Consider the following 20,525-nt stretch of genomic DNA (forward strand, 5'->3'; position numbering starts at 1 on the left):
TATGATAATATGTATTTATATATAATAGTATTTTAATTGCTTATATAATATGTAGTAGATAATTATAAATAACAATGTTTATATTTATAGAATTTATATTTACATATACAAATTATATGTAACAATTATATAAATAACAAGTTTATATATATATAAATATGTAAATGTTATATGTATATACATAACAACTATTTATAACCTCTGAAAATGCTCCAAATAGCTTACATCAAGTGAATGAATATTTACTCAAGAAAATACGTAAAAAAATTCAGTAAGAAAAGCAAGAGATTATAGTGTTTGTACTAAGCTTCTCAAAGCAGAAATTCCACTCCAGACTGGGATAGCTAAGAACACAGGTCTCTCCCTCTCTCCCTAGGTCCCTGTCAGAGGGTTATCTTCCCAGAAAGAAATTTCTGGTTCAGAATTTATCATCCTCAACCCAGCTACCTGCTGCATAGGCTCTATTCTGAGTGAGTAAAATTGAGAGTCAGGGGCTACTTCTATGTAGGACCCTTTGTTGAACAGAGGCTCTGTCTTTGACATGAAATCACTGAGACTCCACTTTTGCTCTGACTTGTAAACTAGTGTTCCTACACTAAGCAAAGCAATCTGTCCAGCATGAATTATGGCTTCTGCTTCTCTCCATCAAGTGTTCAGTTCCTAGATCAAGGGTGTTACTCCAAGAGAAGCATCCCATTGTGCCCACCCCCAGAACCTTGGCCTGCAAATTTGCACTGAGAGAGAAGCAAGCAATAAAATACTATGTAGCTCCTAATCTCTTTGCAAAGGAATTGAGTTCATTAACAAAAGAGCATGAAGAAACTAATGTCTGAGGGTGCTCTCAAAAACTGTGAAGACTGTGGTAATGGATAGCAATTAGGACATTTGTAGGTTCAGTGAACTGCTAAACTGTACACGTTAAATACATGTTACATTGTTAAGTTGGTTAGTTTACTGAAGAGAGCTAGAGAGAGGAGAGGGTAAAAAATATACTAGACACATAAAAAACAAAATTTTAAATGGCATATATAAATTCAACTATGTTAATTGTATCATTATATGTGAATGGATTAAACAGTCCAACAAAAGGCTGAAATGTTTAAAATGGAGGAAAACAAGATCCAAGAATATACTGTCTAGAGGAGTCATGCTTTATATTCAAAGATACAAATAGTTTAAAATTAATAGGATGAAAACTTTTTTTATGCAAGCAGCAATCACAATAAAGCTGGAGTGGCTATACTGATATCAGACAAAAAGCTTTAAGACAAAAAAAAGATAAAGAGACTTATTTTATAAAGATAAAATGGTAAAACATTAGAAAGCTATAACAATTATATACATATATGCTCCTAACAATAATACCAACATACATGAAAGAAATGAATGGAGAAATACAAAATTCAACAATAATTATATGAGATGTTAATAACCCACATTCAACAATGTATATATGCTAAACAGAGGATTCAACATGAAGATAGGAGACTTGCACAATACTATAAACCAGCTATAACCAGCAGACATTTATAGCACATACCATCCAGTAATGACAGGGTATATATAGTCTACTAAAGTGAGCCTAGAACATTCTCCAGAGGACATAAGAAGCCACAAAACAAACTTCAAGAAAATTTAAATGATGGAAATAATATGCAGTATATTCTCTGACCGCAGCGGTGTGAAGTTGGAAAGCAATAACAAGGGAAAAAGTGGGAACTGACAAATATGTGGAAATTGAATATGCTCCTAGTTAACAAATGAATCAAAGATGATATAAAGGGGGAAATCATAAAATAATTTGAAATAAATTTTGAAACTTTGAAAATCAAAGCACAACATAAAGCATATGAGGTAAAGCTAATGCAGCACATAGAGTAAAATTTATGCTGTGAATGCCTATATTAAAAAGGAAAATAGATTTCTAATAAAAACTTAACCTTCCACCTTAAGAGACTGGAAAAATGAAAAGCAAACTCAACCTAAAGCAAGAAGGTGAGATGAAATAGTATACATCAGTACTAAATAATAAAAATAAAAAAAAATAACAGAACAATATAAAAAATAAGTGAAACTGAAAATTGTTTCTTTGAAAAAAATCAGTAAGCTTGATACAATTTTATGTAGATTTCCCAAGAAAAATGAAAGAAGTCTCTAAAAGTAGGTCAGACATAAAAGAGGAAACATTATTATGGTCCTTACAGAAATAACAAGGATTATACAAGAATATATGAAAAATTGTATGCCAGTAAATTTCTCAGGTAAAATGGACCTATTCCTTGAAAGATACAAACTACCAAAAACGCTTAAAGAAATAGACAAAGGGAATGGATCTGTAACATGTGAAGAGATTAAAATAGTAATAAAATTGTATTTATTCATATATTTATTTACTATTAGTAATAGTAAAACAATAATTTAAATATTACCCACAAAGCAAAGCCTAGGCCCAGACTTGCTAAATTCTATGAAACTTATAAATAAACATGAATTCCAATTTCACAAACTTTTTCAAAACATAAGAGAGAATGTTTTCCAAATTGTTGTATAAAGTGAATTTTACTCTGATACCAAAGCTATTAAAGACATCCCAAGAGGGGGAATAAAAAACTACAGACAAATATATTTTATGAATATGGTGCAAATATCCTCAACAAAATATTTAAAAACTAAATCTGGCAGCATGCTAAAAAAATTAGATACAAGTAAGATTTATTCCAAAGATGTGAGGTTGGTTGAATATCCAGAAATCAATTAATGTACTGTGTCATGTCAATAGAATAAACAAAAATTACATGATCGTACAGTAGATGCAGAAAGAGCATTTGACAAAATCCAGCAATCATTTATGATAAAAGCTTTCAAAAACTAGATGGAAAATTCCTCAATTTAATAGAGAGAACCTATGAATAACCCAGAGCTAACATTATACTTGATGATAAAATACTGGATACTTTCCCCCTAAGATCAGGAACAGGGCAAGAATGTCAGTTCTCACCTTTTCTATTTAACATTGTACTGGAAATTCTAGTCAGTGCAGTTCCCAAGAAAAATAAAGAAAAGGCCTCCAGCTAGTGTTATACTTAACAGGGAAAGACTGAATGTTGCCTCCTGTAACTGGGAACAGGCCAAGGATGACTGTTCTCTTACTCACCAACCTGCTGGGAGTTCTAGCCAGTGCAAAAACTCAAGAAAAGGAAATAAATGGCATACAAATTTAAAATAATAAAATTGTCACTATTTGCAGATGATATAATTATGTGTATACAAAATCTCAAGAAATCAAAAGATTTTTTAAATATTCTTAAAAATAATGAGTTGACAAAGTTTTTAGGGTACAAGATTAACATGTAAAATCATTTTATTTTTATATAATAATGAGGGACACATGGACACTGAATTCTAAAATATATTACCATTTACAGTCACTCAAAAAATGAAATTACTAGGTATAAATCTAACAAAGAATGTGCAAATCTTGAATGCTGAAAACTACAAAACACAGAGCAAAGAATTCAAGGAATGAACATGTGGCCCAAAGCCAAAATATCACTGCTATAACCTCTAGTACATGTACATGTACATGAAGGGATGAAGTTTATTTGCTATCTGATTTTTTTTAACTCACTGCATATGTTAGATAAAATCACAAAGTGAAGACTTGCACATGTAATAGTTTAGATGTTCCTCCAGATGGAATTTTTGACTAAGTTTTATAGTCTACTACTCAACACTGTCAGGGGGTAGCAGTGGGCTGCTGTGTATCAGTATATTTCACGCTGCACCCTGACAGGCAGAGTGGAGGCACTGACAGCCACGAGATGGCAGAGCAACTCTCTGCTTGGTTGGTCCCTTTGGTGACCCAGTAGGAAGAAAATCCCATGGGAGTTAGGATGTTGGGATTCTAGAACTCATCTTAGTAAATCTGGAGACCAGTTGAATGAATTGCCATCTCTGGGTCCATTCTCAATGTTACAAAGACCGAGATAGTGTTTGCATTTTCTTCTGAATCCCATTCCATTATGTTACATGAGCATTTCAAAAGCCACAGAACCCTCCTAAAGCATCCGGTTCACACTAAGACCCTTACTTACCTAACAGCAGTAGTAATAAATACTGTTACCTGAAACATTGCATATTATGATGTCAAATCATAAAAAAAGAAATCAAGGAAGATTGAAACAAAAGGAGAGATATAACATTCATGTATTAAAGACATAATATAGGAAAAATGTCAATTTACCTGGAAGTCATGAAAAGATTTTGACAAAATTGGATTCATAAACCCACAATATTTTTATAAATTATTAAATATTATTCTAAAAGTTACATAAGAAGGCAATAATTGTAACATTAATTTTCACACCGTATGTGAAAGTTGTTAGAATTAACTATCATGGAAAATTCGACAATGGTCAGCTTTGTCCATGGTACCTACAAAATACCCCCAACTTGATGTTCCAGAACTTTAATTTGAAAGGGATGTCCATCTATGTCCATGTGGTAGAGTTTGAAATAGACACCCAGCCAGGAGAGTTGAGAAGTAACAACAGATTTAGAAGAATAGAAACACAGGAAATAATGTTGAAGTCATTTGAATGTCCTTTTATTTATTACCATGTATTTCTGATTAGAAAGATTTAGAACTTTATTATAAATCAGAATTTATGACACACGGTATACACATTCTCATGAAAGCTATAACATAAGCCACTTTAGGGAAAAGAGAAAGCCATTAGCCAGTAATAAGACATTTGACATAATTATATACAAGTATAAATGAAAGATCTAATGATGTATTTTATAGCTACTGTAGTACATTCACCTCCTGGGCTTAACTTCAACAGGGATGAATTATTTTACATGCAGACTAGCTTACATCTACATGGTTGGTGTAGAAATGAAAATCAATAAATCTTTTCTAATGATCTCAAATAAGCAGTGACTCCAGAAGTATTCCCTGACTAGGGAACCGTTTGAAAATAGCATGCAATAAGCAAAACTGAAATGACGCTAGAAGATGTACCATCATTCACCCATTGCCACTTAGCTCCAAACAAAGTATGTAGTAAAACAAAATTCCTCTGGTGTCTTTCTTCAGTTAAATCACGTTTCTAAAATGTAAGACCTCGAACAGGAATCATTTAAAAATTATGAACTATGTTAACATTGATATGTGACTATTCTAAGATTCATATTAGAGGAATTTCCCTGTCCTACCTTCCACTATTTATATATTTTTCTTTCTGTTGCAGAACTAAGTTGGTAAATCCTATACAATGTATTGGAGTCCATCTGATATGAACGTATCGAGCTTTTTTCTAAACTTACAATTACTGGTGGGGGGTGAGGGGAAGGAGTTTGGAAGGGGTAAACTGGGAGTATGAGATTTGCAGATACTAACTACTATATATAAAATAGGTAAACAACAAGTTTATACTATATAGCACAGGGAAATGTATTCAATATCTTGTAGTAACCTATAATGAAAAAGAATAGGAAAACAAATATGTGTATGTATATGTGTGACTGAACTATTATGCTGTACACCAGAAATTGACACAACATTGTAAACTGACTATACTTTGATTTTAAAAAAAATTTATTGATAGAGTTAAGGCATGACTCTATCACAACAACATTAAGAAGCAAATTTTAGCCAAATTATGGAGTAAACATTGCAAGAATTATATATGCAATTTTAAACTACAATAAAACTTTAATATATGTGTAAATGTATATACGTACACATATATACACACACAGATCCATATATAAACTGTAGTATATAGTATAAGGACTATGCTATTATTTTTAAAGGTAGGCTAAAACTGATTGAAAATTATATTTCAAGCACCGAGAACAATGCAAAACAAGACACCCTTGTCTAAAATCTCATCAAGATTCAATTAAAATATACATACTCTAATTAGACTTATTTATGGCTAAGAGATAACTGTTCTCAAAACTTTAATAAATTTTCTACCAATGAGATCACAGTTTATTATTTGCCATCAGTTACTAGCTATTTTAATACAAACAAAAGTTTGGAAGGACCAACCATTTTTGTTGACATTATTTGCATTTTTAGGTCTAACTCAATTATTTAGAATTTATGAAAATATATAAACTTCACAGAATATATAAAATATTGTTATATGCTAATATATAAAATTGTAATCACTCCTTTTAAAATATTAAAATAAGTGAAAAATCACTGATGAAAAATTTAAAATGGTGATACAATATTTAAAGTAGCATATACCATAGCAGAATTCAATATAATATCAAAATGTGAGTGCATGTTGTGTTCTTTATTAAATTATTTTTATACTCTCCATCATTTATCCAAATTTAACTGAAAAACTAAAGAATGACAAATGGCAACAATTCTTGGCAGAATTAACCAATTCAATATGGAGACTCAAATAATGAAAATTGTCAAACTCATGATTTGCTTATGAGATAATGACCAAAAAAAACATGTGGAAAATTTTGGTCAAAGGGATATTTATTTTGTATGTGTAAGCCTATTTTGTAGTGCTATTTTGTTTTAAACTTGAACTTTATTTACTTTATTCAGTGCATATTTATTTACAAAGTATTATTTGGCTGCCAACATATATATGTATATATACACTTATAAATTATGACTTGCTATATATGAAAAAATGTGTAAGAATAGATGAGATTTTACCAGTTTGTTTATAGTTTTCATTCTCAGATTCCGTTGCATTAGACAGAACTACTATTTTTATCCTCAAATATATTTATATTTTTTATATTATTTACATTTACAGTTTTTAAATATTCACATTCAAAAAATTTTAAAACACTAAAATTATAAAATAATATAAAAAATGTAGAATGTAGAATTGTAATTTAGAGTTGTTAGGATCACAATCATGGTTTCCAAACTGCAACAAAAGGTACTATGTTCTGTTTCATCTTTTCTAATATGAAGCCAATAATACCTATTTCATAGTTATTCAAAAATTAAACATAAATTTTGGCTATTTATAAGGATCATATTAAGTGATCAAAAATATTAGTTCTTTTAGATTTTACTGTTTCCGAGTCAAAACTCGTTCTGCTCGCCACACGACAGGCCAGTAAACCGGGAGACAAGGTGTTGGGACAAGGAATAGTGACTTTATTCAGAAAGCCGCCGACCAGGAGGATGGTAGACCAATGTCTTAGAGAATCATCCTGCTCTAGTCAGAATACAGAAAACAAGGGAGGGGGTCTGGTTGGTTTTTGCAAACTCCTTGCTGCAGGCATTCTTTGTTCTTGCAGCCCTCCTGGTGGGCCAGGTCATGGTGTCCCTATAAGCTTCCAACAAAACAAAGGTTGTTCTCTATTTTGCAACTAGCCATCTCTACATAAGTGCAGAATTGCTAGCATCCTTAAAGGTCAGAGCCCCGAGGACAGGCTCTCCTGTATGTTTCAGGCTCAAGGCGACATTGTTTTACAAAAGGTGCAGAGCTGGCAAGACTAAGCCTAGAAAACAGGGCGCAGTGGTTAAAACTAAAGGAACAGATCCAACATAGAGTCAGATTTGTCTCCTCTATTACATTATTTCAATTTAATTTTAAAAAAAATGAATGATAAAACATAAAATAGAAAATGATTAAAACAGGGCAGAGTAAATTCCAAAACTAATACAACTCACATTTGAATATTGCATGGAAAACACTAAAATACAACAGCGTTTTTCATTAAATGTAGATAAATATGATTAACTTTCTACAAACTTGTCTACATTGTTCAAACTTCCTCTAACGAGTAACGTGGCATTGTTAAAGTTGAAATGTATTTATTTTACTTAAACACAATATAATCTGAAGAAAAACCTAGCAAATGAATGAGAAACAAAAGGAAATGGAAGTGTGGAGGAAAGATCTAGGAATAATCTTTGAGATAATTCTCAGACTGGCCTGGAATTACCTGCATGTGCTGTAAACTGAGTGCATTGTCATTTGTGGAAATTACCATAAACATCATATTATAAAAGACTAAAGAAGATATATAAAGTTAAATCAATTAAGAAATTAGGATTTTTTAAAATAAGAATAGATACATAAACAGATAGATGTGAGGGAATAGATTTTAAGATTAAGTTTAGATGGTTAAGTACCAATAATTAATTCCAGGTAGCAAAGGAACAAGAAATGTCGAGACTTTTTAGCTATTTTTAGTATTTGAATAAAGTAAAATTCACTGTTAAAAGTCCAGCAAAGATTTTCTGGTTAGCTTATTCAAAATAATATATTGCATGCTATGATCTTCCCAAATCAAAAAGCCTTTATACAGACAGCCTTTAAAAATAATAGAGTGAGAAAACACAAAGAAAATAATGTAGGCTACTTGAACATATTGCACTTTCTTCTGAGAAGTGACTGCCGTAATATTAGACCCATCCATCCCACATCACACGACTCACCTGCTTTACTATCTTTCAGTTCTTAGCACGAACACACTTCCTTGACATGTCTTCCCCACCCTCCAAGATTAAATTAGGACCTCCGTGAATATTTTTTGTTTATCGGTTCATTTGTCTACGTGCATCACTATGAGCTTTTTGCACATTGCTTTTCTACCACTCATCACACTCTGGATTTGCGTCAGTGCTCCCACTGCACTGTAGACCTGAGGGCATCACCTTAACCTCTCTCACATCTGGTCATCTGTATGTCACGTAATTCCTGGAGCATAATAGGTGAGCCATTGCATGGATTTGATGAATGCATAAATGAAATCATTGTATTTCTCTGTGACTAATTGTTTTGGGCATAATTTTATGAGCTTCTTTAACATTTGCATATCTTCTTTGGTGCAGTATCTGTTTAGATAGTTTGACCACTACTACTGAGCTGTTGGCTTTCTTTTAATTGAGGGTTTTTTTTTTTAATTGAAGTACCATCAGTTATAATATGTCAAATGTGTACAGCAATGTCCCAGTCCTGCATGTACATACATATATTCATTTTCATATTCTCTTTTAATTGAGTTTTGAGAGTTTTTATTCTGGATACTAGTGTGTTATCAGTTACATAATTTGCAAATATTCGGCCACCCTGAGGTTTGTCTTTTTACTTTTCTTTGAGTGTCTTTACAATGAGCACAGATTCCTAATTTTGAGAAGTCCAATATACTTTTTTTTAATATTAATTAAATACCATTAATATTGTTCTGGTGCCTTACCTAAGGAATATTTGCTTAATTCAAGATCGTAAATATTTCATTCTATGTTTTCTTATAGAAACTTTATGATTTAAGTTTTACATTTAGCTTATAATGCTAAATGTCATTTTTAGTTTTTTCCCCCATATATTGTGGGGTTGCATAGATGTCCAATTCTTCCAGAACCATTTGTCGACAAGCCGTTCTCTACTTTCTCCCCTGAATTGCCTTTACACATTTGTGGCTAATCAGCAGAAAATACCCATCTCTGGATCCATTCCTGTATTCTGTGTTCTGTCCCACTGATCTGTATTATCTACCTTCTCGCCAATACCAAGCTGCCTTGATTCCTACAGCTTTATCATAAGTCTTAAAGTCAGAGTCAGTCCTCTGACTGTTTTCCTCCTTCGCTCTAGTGTTGGCTGCGTGGGATCCGTTGTATTTTATAAACTTCAGATTCAGTTTATTGACATCCACAAGGTGACTTCCTGGGGTTTTGATTGCTTTGTGTTACATCTATGTATCAGGTTGGGGAAAACTGAAATCTTGGCAATAATGTGTCTTTCTGTGCATAGAACTTAGAGCATCTCTCCTTTCGTTTAGACCTTCTTTGATTTCTTACATCAGAGTTTTATGATTTTCCTCATATTGATCTCATACATATTTTGTTAGTTTTATGCCAAAGTATTTCATATTTTGGTAATAATGTAAATGATATTTTGCCTTTAACTTTAAATGATGATTTTTTATTGCTGGTATATAAAAAAGCAATTAACTTTTGTGTATTAAACTCATATCCTGCAACCTTGCTCTAATTGCTTATTAGTTGCCAGGAATGTTTTTTGTTGGTGGTGATTCTTTAGAATTTTCTACATAGACAGTAGTGTCATCTGTGAACAAAGGCCATTTTATTTCTTCTTTCCTAGTCTGTCTGTTATTTTATTTTAATGTCTGATGCATTATCTAAAACGTTTAGAACAATGTCAAACATTATGTGTGAAAGCACGTATCCTTGCCTTTTTCCTGATCTTATTGGGGAACCATCTAGTTTCTCACATTAAATGCAACTGCCAGCTGTCATGTGTTTTATAGCTGTCCTTTCTGAAGCTGAGGGACTTTCCTCTATTCCCGATTTGCTAAGAGTTTTTATTATGTTTGGTGTTGGGCTTTCTCAAGTGCTATTTTTTGCATTTATGGATATGGTCATGTGATTTTTCTTCTTTGGGCTGTTGATGATGGATAACAGAGAGTAATTTCTGAATGTTAGACCAATCTTGCACACCTAGAATAAATCCCACCTGCTTGTTATTTATACTGATTATACATCATTGGATTCTATTTGCTCTTACTTTGTTAAGGATTTTTACATCTATTTTGATGAATGATACTCATCTGCACTTTTCCTTTTTTGTGATATCTCTGTCCAGTTTTGGTATTAGGGTAATACTGGCTCCTGAAGTGAGTTAGGAAGTATTCCCTCTGCCTCTGTGTTCTAGAAGAGATTGTACAGAATTAGAACAATTTCTTCTTTAAATGTTTGCTCACCAGTGAGCACATCTGCGCCTGATACTTTGCTATTTTAAAAGCATATTTATTATTAATTCCACTTATTTAGTCAGCATGAGCCTCTGCAGTTTATTCTGCCTGTGTGAGTTTTGGTAGCTGTGTCTTTAAAGAAATTGGTCCATTTCATCTGTGCTATTAAACCTGTGGGCACGGAGCTCATCATATTCCTTTATTATCCTTTCTGCGTTCACAGGATCAGGAGTGATGGCTCCTCTTTAATTTTTGTTACTTGTAATTTGTGCCTTCTCTCTTTTCCCTTTTGTATCCTTTTCAGTTAATTTGTCTTTGCGTGCTTCTTTGAGTTGCCATTTATGTCATATTTTATTTGTTTCAAATACCGGCCTTTCTGAAAATTTCCTTAATAAGTGCTGGATGTTTCCATATTGTGTTTAATGTGCTTGAGGTTTATTCTGTGATGAGGTTAAGTTACTTGAAAACAGTTTGCTCTTTGGGGTGTTGACTTTTAAACTGTTGTTATGTGGGATTATCATTGTGTTTAGACTAGATGTTATTTTTCCCCACTGCTGACTACCCTTACAGATGAGGTTTTCCTTCCTGGATTGTGGGACCAAGCGCTAACCTCTTTCCTCTGTGAACTCTGATGATTTTGTTAATCCCTTTCAGGGGTCATTTCCCAGGCCTCTTATGGCTTCCTTATAATATTCATGTATCGGTCAGTACTCAGCTGAATAAACAAGGAGAAACTTCTCTAGGTTTCCAGAGTTTTCTCCAGAATTCTGCCCTGTAAACTCTAAGTGCCTGAGGTTCTCAGCCTCTGATCTGTGTCTTCGCTTCACCGGGTCTGCATGGCTTCGCTTTGATTCCCTTTCCTTTTATGTTGACCTGGAAACTCTCTCTAGACAGTTCATAGTTACAAGCTCATTTTTGCTCTGTATCTTTGGGATCAAACTGATATCCGATGTCTTGTCATTTTTATTTGATACTTTTTTTTTCTTTTCCTAGGCATTCCAAATGGGAAAGTGAATCTGTTTTCTATTTCTCCTTCTTGGCAGAGAACAGGTATCAGTAATAGTAATCAATTACCTTGCTTGTGAAATTTCACTCTAACACATTTAGCTTATGAGGAGATTGAATTGGTTTGTGAAATCCAAAAAGGAATTGAACACAGTGTCAGGTCAGGACATACGTTCTCCTGGACATCAGGAACCCTTCAGCTGTGAACAGTTATCTCCGCTTTTTCCAATTTCTGCTTCTCATTCTCTCTCATTGGGGGCCATTTGTCTTCTCACTGTGGACAATTTGGCCACAGAGAACCCTGTAATTTATCTCTATATCTGTTATATGTAATAAGGAAATGTTTTGATGCATTCTGTGGAGACACATTTGGCCCCTCCTGATTTACTTTTCCACACTGAACTTCTTTAACTGTAGCTGGGAAGACCTTGTTGGGCATCACTGTCTGGGGAAGTAGGGGTGGATAGGTAGAGAGATCACCATTAGGAAAAAAGGTTGCTGTTCAAACAGTCCTCTAGCTGCTCCTAAAATCTTAATAGTGTCACACCAGTAGTCATTTAGGAAGAATACAGCAATATTATTCCCATTGGTATATGGTGAAATTTTAATTTTTCCAGTTTTCCAGGAAAATAAGATATCTAATGGATCATGTGTTGATTATTCAATTTTGTATCATTTGGTCAAAATTAAGCATGGCTTTTATAAAGTAGACATCTCTCTGAAGTACAATAATGTCTTAGGGACTCCAGTTTGAAGTCTCTTGGACCAAAACCATTTCAACACTCAGAGAAGTTTACCATCAATATTACAGTCTTTCTGATGTTTTTTATTTATAGTTTTTCTATGTACACCTTACAACTTGTCATTGTCACTTTTAATTTCCACCATCCGTACCTGTAAACCTTATTTTTCTTTTGTTATTTTCTAAGACACAGAAGTCCAAATAACACATACTTGGATTGTGACAAAGTGACAACTCTCTAGCAGTACTCTGGAAGTACTCCAACATTACTTAGATTAATGTAGACCTAGGGACTAAATATTTGTGGGAAAAAACAAAAAAACAAACTTGAAAATCACTGCTAGTGTCAGAGACATTGCAAGAACTTTTATCCCAGTATCATGTTTGGAAGTCAGTGATGTGTTTCTTTTTCTTCATCTGATAGGGATAGAGAGCTGACTATCAAATGAGTCAATCACTAAATCAGAGAGGAGAGTTTTTGATGGAGGAAAGGTGATGATTATCACTTTTTCAAACTGAGCAATTTACTATATTCTTGGCTACATTTCATTCAACTGTATGCAAGAAATTCAGCCCCACCACCCTTCTAAAAAACCTTTCTGAAAAACTGAGCGTTTAGTGTTACATTTTGAAAGATATTTTGAAAAGTAAGATGACTGCAAACTTTCACTAGTATTATTTTTTTAGAAGTTAATTTTCTATGTGATCGGATAATGGGTATCTCAGATGTAGTAATGTATCTTTTGTGTGTGTGTATATAAATACACACAAACACAAGGCTTAGGCATTATGAATAGTATGAAGAAGTGGAAGATGATGTTTTTCTTGTACAATCATGACTAATTTAATGCACACCACATTTACCATTCATGGGAGGACCTGTTGGTTGATGAGTTTAGATTAAGCTGGATTAAGACAGAGAAATTAAGCTGGAACCAGACAGAGAAAGAGGTTTGACATAATGATTAATTCTTACATTTAAGCTTTGAATCCACTGAGGACTATAGCAAGATTTATGGAGAGACGTAGTATAATTTATAGGATATTATTCCCTCTTAATTAAGGATAAAACACTACTAAATAAAATAATTAATTTTGATCCAGAATGAAAATGCTTTTGCATGTTGATCTCTCTCATGTTATAAATTACTGAGTCATTGACTCCCTATTTCTTTGTATTTCTTACTCAAATTAATAAAAAAAAAAAAGAGATAACAAATGAAAATGGAGTTAGGAGAAACTGAGGCCCCCATAACATTTTACAATTAAATATGAATTTTTTTACTGCTGTGTATTTTGCCAGTTACTCAAGTGCCACTTTGTTTATTTTGTCCTTCAACAACTGAAGGGAACGTGGAAGATTTTTGTTATTTATGCAATCATTTGTTTATTGCCTTTTTAATGGCACTCACTGAGTTTGATTAAACTTTTATCCAACTTCATTTTGCAGTATGTGGAGTTTAATTATCAAAAGGCAAGTTATAACATTTTGTTGTCCTTGTTTTGAAAAGTTGAGAGATACTGTGGGAAGGTCTTCTGAGTTTCTGCTCATTCTGGCTAGCTTTATAAATTCAGTTTTGATTATTAAATTGTATTGTGGTTCCTACTGTTGGAAAACCTCTGAATAGCAGTAGGCCAGATGTTGTTGCCTGATTAGATACTGAGATATTTGAATCCCCAGCTGCAGCATTATAAACCTGCTCTTTTAATACTTGACTCTAAGTTTTCCATCTGCTTTCAGCATCTGGTCAGTTCTGTCTAGGTTGTCATTTTATTGCATTTCTTCTTTGTTGCCCCACAAATAAATGAAATTTCTCCATCCTTATGACCAAGTCAGATATGCCATTTTTAAATAGTGAAACATACATTACTTAAGTAATGATTGTCATAATACTCTTATTAATATACAGTTTTCATTTTTTTAACACATCTATGATACATAATGTAGACTAATATGTTACATTTAATATGACAATATTCACTAAGGAAAAGTTAATTTATCAGACTAAGCTGGGGATCCATCTCACTCTTTTTTGAAGGGATGTGTTAATAAAATCACCATGCTAAAATGTTCTTTCACATTTGTCATATTACTGAGGAATGGATTAGAGAACGGAGTTAGAATATATTTCATAATTGGTGTTTAAAATCTTTTCAAATAGGAACATACAATTACTAATATTTGAGACCAGATGTGTAAGGACTAAGTCATAGATGGCATTACTGGGGCCCTGTGTGCAGCCACCCTGTCAGTAATCATTCTTTTCCATCATCTCCTCCACATCTGAAGATGTTCGCATTCATACCACGCCACTGGTCTGTCTCTTTAGTCAAATACTACTGCATCTCATTCACAAAAACATCGATCTTAATTATTTCATTTGAAGTTTTACTTAACCAATTGGGTTAAAACTCAATTTAGAGATGATAGCTCTACTTATATATATATATATATATATATATATACTTTACAAAATTATATACAGTTTTGATGATTTAAACAACAGACAGCAAGTGTGAAGGACTGAGAAAGAGATCATCCACATTATATAGCGTGAGCAACCCAGACGTTGTGAGGATGGTGGACTTTAACATCCAAATGGTTGAGTAAATAAGCCAAAACATTATTATTATTATATTATTATATTATTATTATTAGGCAGTGGGGCAGAAAAACTCAGTTTACAGACATAGAATAAAGTCTAAATTCATTTATTCAAAAATATTTATTCTGTGCCCACTACATACATGCCCGTCACACTTTGATGTCCTTATGTACACCAGAAAACCAAAGAAGCTAACAAATACAGCTGCTTACACATAGTTTATATTCAAATGGAGGCTGGAAGACAATTTTTCTGAACTGCACATCACCTAAAGATCATGCTATGAAGCATAGGAATTTTATAAGATAGTTCCTTACAGAAGTATCAAAATAAATGCAATGTTTAATGTTTTAAAAGAACATAAATTCCTTGATTGTGTGTGAAAAACTGCTGTTTGAGGCTACAGTACTTAGGTGAACTTTGATAGAAAAAAAAAGAACAGTAACAACAATGACAAAAAGTAAAGTTGATAAAGAAAGAAAAAACATGACATTTGGGATTTGGCCAATTTTCATAGAGTTGCAACCAGTATATCAATAAAGTGATCACATCAGGACAGACCAGCAGATGCGTCAGACTCATGCCAACAGGTGATGGTAAATGAGATGAAGAAAAAAATTTCATCAGAGCAAAAATATTTCTCCTAGTCATTACTTTTGAAATCTTCCTTGTGAGAAGAGGTTTAAGATTAATGCCAGAACCACTGTTTATTTAAATAGTATATTATCTATTTTTGATGGATTTATATCCTTAACCTCATTATGACATTTCAAGAACTCATACACAGTTCACTCCAGTATGTATTATTTGCATTTACAATCTAATACTTCCACAAGTTTATAATAACCCCAATTAGGGAAGCTCTCATGGTAATTGACATAACGGAAAGATATTTAATGTAACTGAACCCAAGTTAACATTTTTAGCAAGTTCCTCTTATGTAGATTAAGTAGACCATGTTTGGTTGTACTAGTTTTTGATGACAAAACCATTGCCAAATCTTAAATACTTAAAAGACTATCAATCAATCAATCAAACCATTGCCAAATCTTAAATACTTTAAAGACTATCAATCAATCAATCAAGACAATTTTTATTCATTAGCTTTGCTTTTTAGAAACCAAGATAAATTACTTAATCCTAAAGTGGTATACATAAAAATAAGAAAATTGAAATTTGCCTGTCCTTCAGCAATCCAAAATGATACATTTGAGCATAGTCTCAAACTACTAGTACAGATGGATTTTATTTATCCTCAGATTCTTTAATTTTTTAAATCAAAGACAGGTTTATTCTTTCATCCATCTAGAATTTATTGATTTTAGTTACAGTGAAGACAAAAACACAAAAGCCAAATAATAATGGACTGTAATTATGAAATGATGGATTTAAGATCATGACCTGTGAATTAGGAAAGTCATTTGATTAACTGAGATACTAATCTTACTAATTTACCATTTCAGCATTATGATATTACAGTAGATAAAATAAAGATAACTATTATAATATTCAATATGGGGTAAAAGTGCAAAAACACGCAAATGAACAACAAGTGAAAAACATTCGAGTAATGATAACTGAATTTTGATGTTGTTTATTGAGAATTCTTACCAGGTTTTATTTTACTTTTAGGAAATAATACTATGTCCTAAACATTCTTCATATTAAAATTGGCCATTTAACACAAATCAGTGCTTAGAAAGCTCTAGCTACTTACTACTTACTTCAGGAATGTGTCTTTTTCCAGATACTAACTGCTATGCAGAAAATAGATTAACATCAAGGTCCTACTGTATAGCACAGGGAACTAGATTCATTACCTTGTAATAGCCTATAGTGAAAAAGGATCTGAAGTGGAATATATATATATATATATATATATATATATACATATATATATATATATACCTGAATCACTATGCTGAATACCAGGAATTAACACAACATTGTAAACTGACTATACTTCAGTAAAAATGTTAAAAAAAAAAAGTAAATAAAAAAGAATATGCCCTTTTAATTTTGTTTGTGAAATCCACAATAATAAAAACCTAAAACAAAGCTATATTCCACTATTTAATGATTAATACAACAAGTTAAAGATGGGATAATTTTCATCATATATTTTGCAAAAATGCACTCGTATCAGTCTCTTGTATGAAAATGAATAAATTTGCAGGTACTTAAATTCTCTATTAACAGCCGTAACATTTTATCGAGGTACTGTGAAATCAGTTTGCAGATCATTTGAATAAGCTGAATGGAGAGAAACAAGAAACAGTGCAATATATGATTGTGAGTTCTTTAATCTGAACTACTTCTTATTATTTCTAGGTCTAAAATTACTATGTATTTTTATTACATTTCCAGGAACTAAAGATGATTTGCAAATGTAATTGCAAAAAGAGATAATTTTAGTGTCAGAAGATTGCAAAGAAAACAAAAGAATGAGGAATTTGACTGAGTGTAACTCTTCTAAGGAAAGACAACACCAGCCTGCAGGCGTACACACATCTAGGACATCCTGTTGATGGTAACATTTTAATTCACGGTAAGCATTATTTTAAGTGCGATTGTTTTGATTGTTTTTGCATTCAGCTCTTGAACTTTTTACACTTAAACTAAAACTTACTTCAGTAGATGATCCATAAGAATTTTCTATATGTGGATATATTACTTTTGACTATCACTCTATACCCTGCATGTCCTTTGCTGAAACTGAAGTAAGAAAGGAGCTATTTTGGTAAAGAGTTCATTCATTATCAGTGTTACTGGGGACGCAAGATAGATTTCTTGTAGTTTACCAACGAATCTGCAGGGCATCTGGCCCAAGCTAGAAAGCGGTGGGACCTGCTGAGATTTGCTGAAGGCCTGTGTGGATGAGAGAGCTCATGTGATAACCAGCCTCACAGTTCGTTTAGGTCCATTTGTAAAAAGAGTAACTTCTGATTGTGTGACACAGGCACACCAAGAGACTGATGCTTTTGATTTAGACTTTCAGTCAAACTAAGAAATTCAAAAAGCTTGACCTTAGGTAATCTAGCTCAAGGCCTCCTGTTTCCAGCAATATTTACTTGACTCTCTTTTTATAAGAAAGTCACCGTTAAACAATGTTTTAAAAATCTATCTTGACAGATATAAATGTTAAAGAAAACATTTTTAAAAATATTTCACTTGATCCCCCGTGGATGCCCATATCCCAAAAGGAGAGGAGACGTCTCTTACAGTAATGAAATCATGTACCACTTCCAGAACGCCCTTCCTATAGGTACTTCTTGAATATTTATTGTCAGAGAAGAGTTCTCTCTGTGCAGTTATCACTCATACCCTTGAGAAAAGCCCCAAGAAGGGTATAACTCATGGTTTACCAGGGAAAAAAGAAATACAATTGTATGTGTGTGCACATTGATGTTCGCTTTCCTCGCTCAGTCCCTTGAGAAAAACCAGTAGCGTCATTTTGCTGTAAGTGACTCTGTAGCCATATAAGTTCCTCATCCAAGTAGCCTTTATCCTCAGTGAGCCTGGGGGGGGGCTTTAATTTAATGGTTTTTGGTCATAGACCTCAACTTCCTTCTTACAGCAGTGTTTTTCTCTATATCACATCGTACTCAGTTTTTAAGTTGCCCGAATCAAAAGGACCAGAATTAGATAGACTTTGTTCATCAGAAAAAAAAAAAGTGGCTTTGCAACAGATAAGTTTCAATAAAACAGCAAGTGGGCTGGGTTGGCCACAGTTGTCCTTAGATAAGGACGCTCAGGGGGTCACATGGGAAATTACCCTGGACAGTTGGGACTGTGGCTTGAGCTGAGTGCTCCCAAGAACCCTGATTCTGGAAGTGATTTTAATTTTTCCATAAATTCATTTTAAAACTTGATAAGCAAAACAAAATGGTGGTGTACGTGATTCCAGTTTCTTTCAAGAAGGCAGCAAAGGGAAGAATTGAAAGTAAGAATAATAATAGTTATTATGATAATTTATACACCTAAGGCTGTAGATCGTGGTCTAAAAGGGGACAACTTAAAGATACCAGCTTCTGGGTTCTATTGATATTTTGGTGTTTTTCACATTTCAAAAAAGGGTTTAGATTTATGAAACTTTTTGCGCTGATTTGTAGTGATCAGATTTACAGTGTGTCCCATGTGTCTCCTGTCACCTTACTAATTCTCTCTTCATTTGCTGTTGAATATCTTGCCCTGAATGACTTAAAGGTATAATTCAGGTTTATTCTTATAACAGCTGCATAATATCCCATTGACTATTGTACTATGACTTATGTGCCCCATTTATGACCTGTCCAATTTTCTATGATTACGTAATAATGCACTGAGAAATTGGGGACTACACACTTGTTGAGATAAATCTCTCAACACTTAAAGTGGCCCAGGCTTTTAGTAACAGTAGAAATAAAAATGAACATACTTCTTGGAATCACATCACCAAACAAGGGTCATCGCTACTGGCTGATATTTTTAGGGGAAAAAGAACCCCACTATTTGAAGTCATTGCTTTTTATATCATTCATTATCCTATTGTCCTTGAAATAAATGGTATTTAGACATTATCAGGGCAGGTACCAGGATCCAAAAACAAACACGTTGACTCTTTATACTACTATACAATTATGGGATACAAATATGTATGTGTAAATACATGCATGAACATATTTTTAAATCAAGTGCTTTTCTGTCAAGTATAAAAACTTATGGAAACAAAGTATACCTTTAATGGTATTCTCCTGTTAAGCACAAATTCACCTTCCTTCATATGTCTTATGGTCAGTATCTCACCACTTAGACAACATGGGTGGCATCCATGAATTTTCCACGTACAACGCAAGGGGCTTCCTTCCATCTGAGAATATGGATCTTTGAGAAGATGTGCTTGTCTTGCGGACTGCCATGTTCCCATCAGGAATATAATTCCTAGTGCTTGTATCAGAAGAGTCTACAGGATTGGTTGTACTTTGTCATTGTTTTCCCCTAAAAATAGCCAACATTAGACCTTTGCTGTGACTGGTATTGCCTCACAGGAAAGTTTGTCTTGGTCTAGAGGAAAAATCGATTACGACTTTTAGTGCATAGTAGAAGCAGTTTTCTGAAAGCCAAGACACTTTTTTTTACTGATAAAAACAAGGATGATTTGAATGCAAAATGAAGGATGCTTGTGTGTATTTTCCTGGACAGAATATTAGAAATTTGCTGGTGTTCCCTCAAAAAGGGGGGCAAATAGGAGGTAGATTATTAACAGAAAGGTGTGGTGTTAATGTGGGTGGAGTAATGACACACTCAGAGTGCTATGGGAAAAATAGCCAAATGTTGTGGAAATTCAGATTCTCATCCCATTCCAACAAACCATATGAAGTCTGTGGTAGGGTTGAGTGTTTGGAATGTTTAGAACAGAGAGCAATGGACAGTGGGAGTCAGGGCGTCATGCCCAAAGACCAGAAGGGTGAGTG

The 20,525-nt window shown here is 33.3% G+C and overlaps 1 long non-coding RNA gene across 3 annotated transcripts in view; it reads left to right on the forward strand.

Annotated features, from left to right (window-relative positions):
• Positions 1–20,525, forward strand: part of LOC141577558 (uncharacterized) — a 91,355-nt gene that overhangs the window by 40,158 nt on the left and 30,672 nt on the right. For 2 of the 3 annotated variants that reach the window (XR_012506811.1, XR_012506810.1), the window contains exon 3: positions 17,440–17,620. This is a non-coding gene — a long non-coding RNA (uncharacterized LOC141577558). Of the gene's footprint in view, positions 1–11,712; positions 11,770–17,439; positions 17,621–20,525 lie in introns of all 3 variants that reach the window. The other variant, XR_012506812.1, reaches the window with a different exon arrangement.

Source organism: Camelus bactrianus, chromosome 4, assembly GCF_048773025.1.
Source record: "Camelus bactrianus isolate YW-2024 breed Bactrian camel chromosome 4, ASM4877302v1, whole genome shotgun sequence".
Lineage (NCBI taxonomy): Eukaryota > Metazoa > Chordata > Mammalia > Artiodactyla > Camelidae > Camelus > Camelus bactrianus.